The 9,208-nt window shown below is 40.1% G+C and overlaps 1 long non-coding RNA gene across 1 annotated transcript; it reads right to left on the reverse strand.

The window, feature by feature from the left end:
- Positions 1–6,724: 6,724 nt before the first annotated feature.
- Positions 6,725–8,882, reverse strand: LOC125107062 (uncharacterized). Its single transcript, XR_007129457.1, has 2 exons — positions 8,634–8,882; positions 6,725–7,480 (listed from the first exon to the last, which is right to left on the reverse strand). It is a non-coding gene; the product is annotated as an uncharacterized LOC125107062 (long non-coding RNA).
- Positions 8,883–9,208: the final 326 nt, after the last annotated feature.

Below are 9,208 nucleotides of genomic sequence, written 5' to 3' on the forward strand. Positions count from 1 at the left end.
TCAGGTCAAGATCTCAGTGTCCTGGCACTGAGCCCTGCATTGGGCTCTCTGCTCAGCAGGGAGCCTGCTTCCCCTTCTCTCTCCTGTCTGCTGCTCTGCCTACTTGTGATCTCTTTGTCTCTCTCTCTCTTTCTCTCTCTCTCTCTCTGTGTCAAATAAATAGAAAAAATCTTTAAAAAAAAAACTTAAAAAGTCGTGGCAAAATTCTATAACTTATAACCAATGAAATTTTTTTTTAAAGATTTTATTTATTATTTATTTGACAGAGAGAAATCACAAGTAGACAGAGAGGCAGGCAGGCAGAGAGAGAGAGAGAGAGAGAGAAGCAGGCTCCCTGTCGAGCAGAGAGCCCGATGCGGGACTCGATCCCAGGACCCTGAGATCATGACCTGAGCCGAAGGCAGCGGCTTAACCCACTGAGCCACCCAGGCGCCCCTAACCAATGAAATTTTTATCCAGGCATATACTATCTCAAGTTAGAAAACTTGTGTCTTAAAAGAAAAAAACGTCAAGATACCCAGTTAATAGGTAAAAGTGGCCTTTAAGTATCAACTAAGTTTTAAGGGAATCGTTGCTTGGTTCCCTGAAGTTCTATAGTCTGAGTAAAATGCATTCTTCCCAGATTCTGAGACATTAGGCAAGCCAGAACAGATAATGATGTCCACATGTTACTCTCAAGAGAGAAGATAATACTCCGGAAGCTTGGTAAAATAATCATCTAACCAAATGTTGGCATAGTCCACGGTTTTATTTTCACTTCTAAGAAAAGCAGCAACTTGACCTTGAATTTAAAATCTCAAAGTAGATTAGCATTCATGTGTACGAAGTGATGTCACAGAACTCATTTGACACAAGATAGTCAACTAAAACCAAGGCATATTCAAACGGCAAAAGGAAGTGTAATAAACAAATAAATATAGAGGTCCTACATCGAGATGCCCAGCACGGTCGTGAAAACTATCATGGGTTTGGATGTACTTCAGCCTGCACTTCCCCTTGGAAAAAGGAACTTAGAACGTATTCATCTACAGCGCATAGCAAGTTAGACTGATCCAAATTCCTAAAAAGAATATTCTAGCCAAGAAGAGAAAGTCCTCTGGGGGGATTAAAAAAAAAAAAAAGTTTAAGATTTGCATGTCAAATTGCATTTATTTTCTGAAGGAGATAACCCAAGAGGCTTCTCATTATCTTGTGTTCTTATCCATTTGTTTAGTAAACACTTGTTTTTCTCTAAATGAAGAGGAAGCAATCTACCGCTTAGATGATATTTGCAGTTTGATTTGGTTGAATTAATTGAATATGAAAGCCAAGGCTCCTTTATTGGCATTAGTGCTTGTGTTGAAAGCGTTCCATATTTGCATATTTTGTAGTACAGGCCTTTTCTTTAACTCTTTTCATCCAGTGCGCTGTAGGAAAACATTTCCATCTTCTGGAAACCAATTTTGAGTTTTGACTGTGATGCTGACCTTCCGACGCAAAGGTTGGTCTCCATGCTGTTAATGTCTGGCCGCACTGGTTATTGCATGAGTCAATTTCAAACTGTAAAACTAGTCAGAGATACACCCTTAGAGCCCTCAAGGAATGGTTCTCTTCATGGCTTTCTGCCTTGCAGAAACAAAGCGTCCTTGCAACATGGACCTGGTAGGGACCATGAGTCAAGAGCACTTGTATCTTTATGCAAAAAAAGTACATCAACTGGATTGAGAGAAAGAGTTCCTTCCTCAAAACATTCACTTCAGAGAAGTCCTGGGGGAGGCAGGAATTTCAAGTTAGAAAGAGGGTAATAAGAGCACTCCACTTACATACTCCAACTAAGGACGAAAATCCGCCAGATAATTTAGCCCAGAGGACTTAGCTAAACGGTTAAACTCTTAACAGAAGCTTTATTTAGGCTCATTCAAACAAACATGATCAGCAGACAGGTCTTTTTTAAAGAAAGTTCTCTTTCATCTCACTAAAAAGAAGGAACACATTAAAACCAAAACAGGAACTACTTTGGCAATATATGTGTAAAAAAAAATAAGCACCCTATGGGGCTCTTATTAAATTAGCCAGAATGCACAGAGACGTCTTTGAAAAGGAAAATTCTGGGGGTGAAAACACATTTTTCTTGATTTCATAAACACTCATTGTTTAATCATCTGAAGAAAGTGCAAGCTTATGATTAAGTTCCCCCCGCCCCCAACTCCTAAACAGATGAGCTCTTTTAAGTCACCTCCTGCCCCTGTCTCCCACCACCCCTTTGCCCCCATACTTAGGAAGGCAGGATAAGTGACCTGAAAACCAGCCTGCCAGAGAAGCAAGAAGTGACCCAGGAGGTCCTCGTTCTCAAACTGCTTACATGTTAGGCTGTGTCCCTAACCGATGGCACAGGAAGCTGAATTTTGCCCCGGTGCTGACGCAGTGTATTCATATGCTGTGTGAATCCCATGAGCAGTGGATGACCTACTCTAGTTTATTCTGCTGCTTTTTTTTTTTTTAATTGACTTTAAGAATCGCTCTTCCTTGTCCCCTCTTCTCCAGCCCCAGGCACTCATATAATTTTAAAATCAGGATGCTCAGACTTCCTGAGTCGGATCGTAGCTTCCACTCTTACCAGTTGTCCCGATATGGCCAAAGAGGCGCTGTTTATATAGTTTTCTACATTTATTCCAATGGGAAAAGTTAGGAGTCTTATATAGGAGCAAGATCTAATTATGCAAAGTCGAGGCATTTTGACATGAAGCAAATATTTAAACGATTTTAAAAAAATAAATGAAAGTCCTAATAAGCCATGTAAAAAAAAGTAGGAAGAACTTTTTAACCAAGAATTTGGGTTTGAAGAACACAGTGGTAAATAAGCAATGCATTTACTCTTGGACTTCTTGATATCCGGGAAAAAGAAACACAACAAAGTACATTGCTTTTGCTAACTTAAAAGAAAGAAAAAAGGATGTCATCAAAAGAAAACAAAATTTATTAGTGTTAAACTCCCATAAATTTATCAATTTACAGTACAGGACATAATTTTGTAAAATCTTGTAAAACATTCAGGAAACACACTTCGGGTACAGGTAGTACAAGTTTTCTAAAGATTTTGTTTGTTTGAGAGAGAAAGCTAGAGCAAGAGAGAGCACGGAGAGGGGCAGAGGGGGAGAAAGGGAGAGAATCCCAAGTAGACTCCATGCTTAGGGGAGCTGGACTTGGGGCTCCATCTTAACCCTGAGATCACCACCTGAGCCAAAACCGAGTCAGAACCTTAACCTACTGAGCCACCCAGGTGCCCTAACACATAGTGTGCATTTTTGATTTGAGTCTTCCAGTGAGAGCTGGGAACAAGTTCACTGCTAAATATCTGATGTATGTGTTCTATGGTATTCATAAATTCATTCCAATTTTGGCTTGACTAGTAAGGTAATGGCTAAGCATTGTAGATAAATCCACAAACAGGAAAAAACCTGTCCCGCAGTTTACGGAATCTGGAGGGAGACTGACTTTAAGTAAGCAGTAAAAGTGAAGTACCTACGTGCCACTCTGAAAATCACTGTGAAAGAAAAATACAGGGCCTATGAAAGTCAGTCCTAGTTAATGGGACAATCAAAGAAATCTTTCCCACATCAGTGTCTGTAGTCAGGAATCTGAGGATGCATAGGAATTAAGCTGGGTGGGGCCCGGGCGGCATTACAGTTGCTCTGTAGACTAAGAAGGTGAATTTACAAAGGACGAAGACGTGAGCCCAAAGCAGAACCTGTGCTCCTATTGGGGAGAATAAAGGTAGTGACCAAAGATAAGGCTGGGACAGCAGGTGAGGTCAGAGCCTGAGATACCTTGTAGATTACATTTAAAAACATTAATGGTATCCAAAGAATAAGGGAGATGTCACACAAGAATTTCAAGCAAAGCAGTGACAGACATATTTGCACATTAAGAGTTACACCTGCTAAGCACTGGGGAAATGGGTATTCTGGTATTAAGATGAGAATTAGAAAGTGAAGATCCATTTTTATGAAGTTCTATCCCTTATTTCCTTTCTAGGAGAGCTAATAAGAATATCTGTAACTGAGTCCACATCTTTCAAGAAGCTTCTTTACATCTGGTCAAATGTTCAATAATACTGTACTTGAAGCCGCAGAAATCCAGATCAGTGATTGGCAAATAGGCACACTTTTTTTTTTTTCTAAAGAGCTTGATATTATATATTTTTGGCTGTGTGAGCAAAAAGATTTTTTTTTCCCCAATTCCTTATCTGTGCACAGAAGCAGCCATAGACAATATGGGCCTATGTTCCAATAAAACTTTATTTACAAAGCAGGAGGTAATGTACTTGGCCATATTTTGCCTATCTCTGACCTAGATTAAGAAACATTAAAGAGTAATCTTGACAGAGATTCTGGAGGATATGGTAACCATCTAAGCAAACAAACCTTTAATGGGATAACTGTACTTTCTTTGGGCTTTGATTATGAGCACTGTGTTGTGATAGACTTATATATCAGGAACAAAATGCACCTTCTGTGAGCTGAAAGGATTTACCTTTATTTATTTATTTAAAGATTGTATTTATTTATTTGTCAGAGAGAGAGCGAGTGAGCACAGGCAGCGGGAGAGGCAGGCAGAGGAAGAAGCAGGCTCCCTGCTGAGCAAGGAGCCTGATGAGACTGGATCCCAGGATCCTGGGATCACGACCTGAGCCACCCAGAGTCCATGAAAGAATTTACCTTGTGAACAATATGATCATCCATGTAGATTGTGAAGAATATAAGCTTCTTAGAGGCAGGGAGTTATGTCTGTTCTGTTCAGTTTTGTTTGTTTTTGTTTTTGTTTTTTTTTTTAACCCCCTAGCTGAGTCCTGGGATCCTCAGGTTTTGTCTATAGGATACTATGCTCAGAAATATAATGCTCAGTTACAAAATGAATGATCAGTTAATGACTTTTCAGCAGTAAAACTCTTCAAAATCATATGACTATCAGGTAACTTTTTATTCCTAGTGTTGTTAAAAACAACAACAACAACAAAATTCAACCTAGTAGATCTAATTGGCTTTATTAAGAGACTCATTAACCAGAAGCCAGTAGGGAGAGGCTCTTAGGAGTTGAGCAAAAGTGGAAGCTTTTTATAGAAGGAGGGTGGGGCAAGACGTTATTAGCAAAAGAAAAGATTGTTTCCAGCAAGTCACTTTCCCTTAGGAGTTAGGCAGACAGTCTTATTGGGCGGATTACCTCATCTTCTTTGGGTGGAGAGGAGGGACAGAGAGGGCCCGTGTGACCTCCTTGGAGCAGTTTAGAAAATTCCTGATTGACAGATTAAGACTAGGTTAGGAATTAAGCCCCTTTGGTGATGTAGCCTAAGTGACTCAAAGAAGTCCATAACTACCCAGCTTGGTGATTCTTTTGGCTCACTAGTATATCCACAGCACTTACCACCATGTTTGGTAACCATGTTTAGTAAAGTATGGTTCAGTACAATATTTGAAGAGTAAATGAACCCCAGTTGAGATTCTGTGGCAGTAAAAGCTCTGAGGGATAAACCTTGAATCAATATCAAAATCATATGTATTGGCTAAATGGTACCCGCCTATGGAATCAAAGATTGATGAGAGATCAAGAAATATTGCAGGAGTCTTCAGTTATTTTTAACTATATCCACTGTCAAAACTCCCATAGAGTAAAAAGGACCAAAAGGGTCAGCAGGAGAACAGTGGTGCTTTCCACGCCCCTTTTCTGTGCAAAATAGTGAATGGAGAAACCAGACCCGCAACTCATTAAGAAAGCTGGCTCAGAATGTGGAGCTTCTGTGGAGGGGACTGATTGAAGGAGGTGCACGAGAAGGTTACCCTTCTCAAAGATAGAGGTGGATACTAGGACTCTGTCCTAGGAGAGTTGAATACAGAACTTTGTGGAGATTTGACTATGCAGAGCAGGACTTGGAGGGCTGGGGCAGCTGAAGATTTTACCCTGGGGACTTCAGCTGGGAGCAGTTCATTCATTCATTGGTCATGCCTTAATGCACCAGGTTTGTCAATTCTTAATACAGATCGATATTGTGTCTTCCGAAGGCATGAACTAGAGCCCCATATACCAGTAGTCTGGAGTTCCTTCCCAGAATTTTAAGCAAAGAAAGCAAACTGAAGGAGAATAAAATAAAAACTGACCTTGCTCTATATATAGTGTTTATTTGTGTGTGCATATGTGTGTGTGTATATATGTAAACACACACACATCTCAAAGAATTCTATGTGCTTAGGGAAAAGTCCAAGGTTAACATCAACTGTGTACTCCTCTGAGGTTATGTTTGGAAAGGTGGGGATTTATTTATTTTATATACCCTGAATACTGGCTTTCCAGCTAAAAGTTAGACTGCTACATCATGTACAAAATCAAATCCATGTGGACTACATTATAAAAATAAAAATCAGCCAAAGAAGAGTTAGGAAGTGTGTAGAACTACAAGAGTTAGAATGGGTAGAAAATCTTTCTTAAATAAGTTAGGAAAATAAGCATCCATAAAGGAAAAGATTAATACATATGACCATATGTGTATGTTGTTTCTGTGAGAAGTTTCTTAAACAAAGCTGCTATGAATGATGGGTAAAAAAAGGTAGTGACATGTGACCAATAAGAGATTCATAATAATAATAAGTATAGTAAGTAAAAATTTAAATGTAATGAGTTAAATTAATATCTTCACACAAATTAATATCCTGCAAGGTGAAAACAAGCAAACAAGAGAAGAAAAGGAAAAACATAGGAACAGGCAATTTATTTGAGAACAAAGGAAGGTGGATCACAATTATAGAAGATGTACAGTCTTATTAGTAGTCAGGAAAATGCAAACAAAACAATATGCCATTTATGACCTATCAGACTGATGAATGTTAAAAAGATTAATGATGTCCAGTGCCCATAAGTGTATAGGTAAATGGCATTTTCTGACACTTTGTTCATGGAAGTACAATTAGCTGCAATCTTTTTGAAAAATAACTGGTCAAATTTATTCATTAAAAATATGCTTATACTTGGGCATCCTAGTTTTGACAATCTCTTACAGAGTTCACGTAACACAGAAGGCAACACACTGAGGCATTCTCACTTCTGATAAAAGTCATTTTCTTGAGTTCACCATTGGAGTTGAGGGTAGAGTTATTACAGAGAATGGTGCTAAGTCAGGATAAGTTTAAAGCAGAACCGACGACCTATACCCCTAAGAGATGGAGAGAAGTAGGAAGGTCTACCTTTTAGATACGCAGGGGTTATAACACAGCATCTCTATTCTGGGAAATCCCTTGAATACTTCCTCATGTCCTTATTCTCCCACTTCCATCCAAGGGTGCAGGAGCAGCCATGACTCGGTGCCTAAGCCTGGCCAGTGAATCTATTCACTGGCATTTCTGGACTTGGAAACACTGGAAATCAAGGTGGCTTCTCTCCTGCAGTCGTATGTGTTGCAAGTAAAATCTTGACCTCGGTGGCAATTTTCTCCTACTCTGTGAAGAAGACCATTCTAGAGAAAGAGAAAACACAAAGAGAAACAGAAGTGAAAGGCATGGAGAACACCTGGGGACATTTAAGTTCCTGAACTGGGTTGTTCTAGGCTCTGTTGCCTTCTAGCCCTTCTTGGACTTGGTCATTCACCTTTTCCTTAGATTATGTGAGAGACCCCAAAAGCCTTCCAGTAAGTTCCTTTTTTTTTTTCTGCTTAAGCTAGTTTAACATGTTATTATCCCTTATAACCAATAGCATCCTAAATAACAAAGACTTTTCATTCAATAATTAACTTTTTGTTAAGAATACAAAATATCCTGCCACACCCGTGGACCATGAGCAAGAATTATAAGTATATAGTGAAGGTAGGTATATGTCCTTGTCTCTTCACATGAGCTCTGCATTCCAGCTCCCCTGTCCCCACAACCCTGCCCAGAAACTCATTGCTCAATTCTGCTTCACTTCCTTAGGACTGACTTTTTCAGGAAAGAGGGAGAAGAGAAAAAGAAGGATGCTTAGGGTTTCCCATGGAGCATCGAGTGTGCGTATGGTAGAGATCAAAGAAGCGTGTCCCTGATTCTGTCAGCTGTTGTCCTACTGCTGAATGATGTGAGATGCTCTGCTGGTCTGGACCAGTACAGCTATTTACACTGTTTGAAATCTTGGTTGTATATTTTAAAATTTGTATTCATAGCGGATTGTTTTAAAGCAAAAGTGCCAGAAATTCTGCTGTGGAAATATATCCAAATAAGGAACATAGATTTGAGGGCATGGACATTTAAACCCTCTTGCCAAAACCCAAGAGGAAGAAAAAAAAAAAAAATCAAAAAACAAAACACTAATGACCACAAGGCAAAAATATTTGTAAAAGTTTAACAGAACTGAGATCCTTAAGGGGCTGGGCCAGACTGAATAAACAAAGAGCTGGCATTTTCCGAGTTTTCCATTTACCTAGGAGGACCCGTGTTTGGGGAACGTAGCCACATTAACATCGTACAGACAAAGGAGCAAGAGTAAGTGACCTCACAGATAATAACGTCTGGAAAGATTCCTTTCAGGGTCTGTCCTGTGCCCAAAGAGGCCACAGAAGGAGTTATTATATCCCAAATGATAACTAATGCGGAAAGTACACTTTGACACACACACAGGACACAAGAGGGGTGAGTTCTCACCTTCGGACAGTGAGCGGCCTCAGGGGCTCTTCTTTTTCTGGCAATTCCCAGAGGCCCTAGGGCTATTTGCATTTCTCCCCAGAGGGATAATTTCAAAGGAGGTCTTCCTAAACTACCTGGATGCTTATTTTTAGCTCACGTCTTTGGGGTTCTCCGGCAGGCCTGGCAAGAGGATATAATTTGCAGCACAGGAAGGAAGGCTCTGGAGCCACCTTTGGGGCAGACGCTAGTCTCTGAGGTGCTACTTCCTCTTCCCCAACCGTTAGATTTGAACTATTAAAAGGAGATTAAAATAAGCTAAAAATTTAATTAACAAAGTAATGAGATCACCAAAACCAGCTGATATAATCAAAACAGGACAGAACCACCCCAGCCAGGCCTAAATCAGGAATAACTCAGAAGTCAGTGCGACTGGTCCTGAGTAACCGGGATGACATGCAGGCAGGGGACAGGCATGCAGGGACGTTTCTTAACCAGGATTATTAAGTCTAATGGCCTCCTCCTGAGGCCTCGGGTCTCAGGCCCGAGAGTGTTCCCTAGCCTCTGACTTACTGATGGGCCTCAACAGGCTCCTA

This window comes from Lutra lutra, chromosome 8, assembly GCF_902655055.1.
Source record: "Lutra lutra chromosome 8, mLutLut1.2, whole genome shotgun sequence".
Taxonomy (NCBI): Eukaryota; Metazoa; Chordata; class Mammalia; order Carnivora; family Mustelidae; genus Lutra; species Lutra lutra.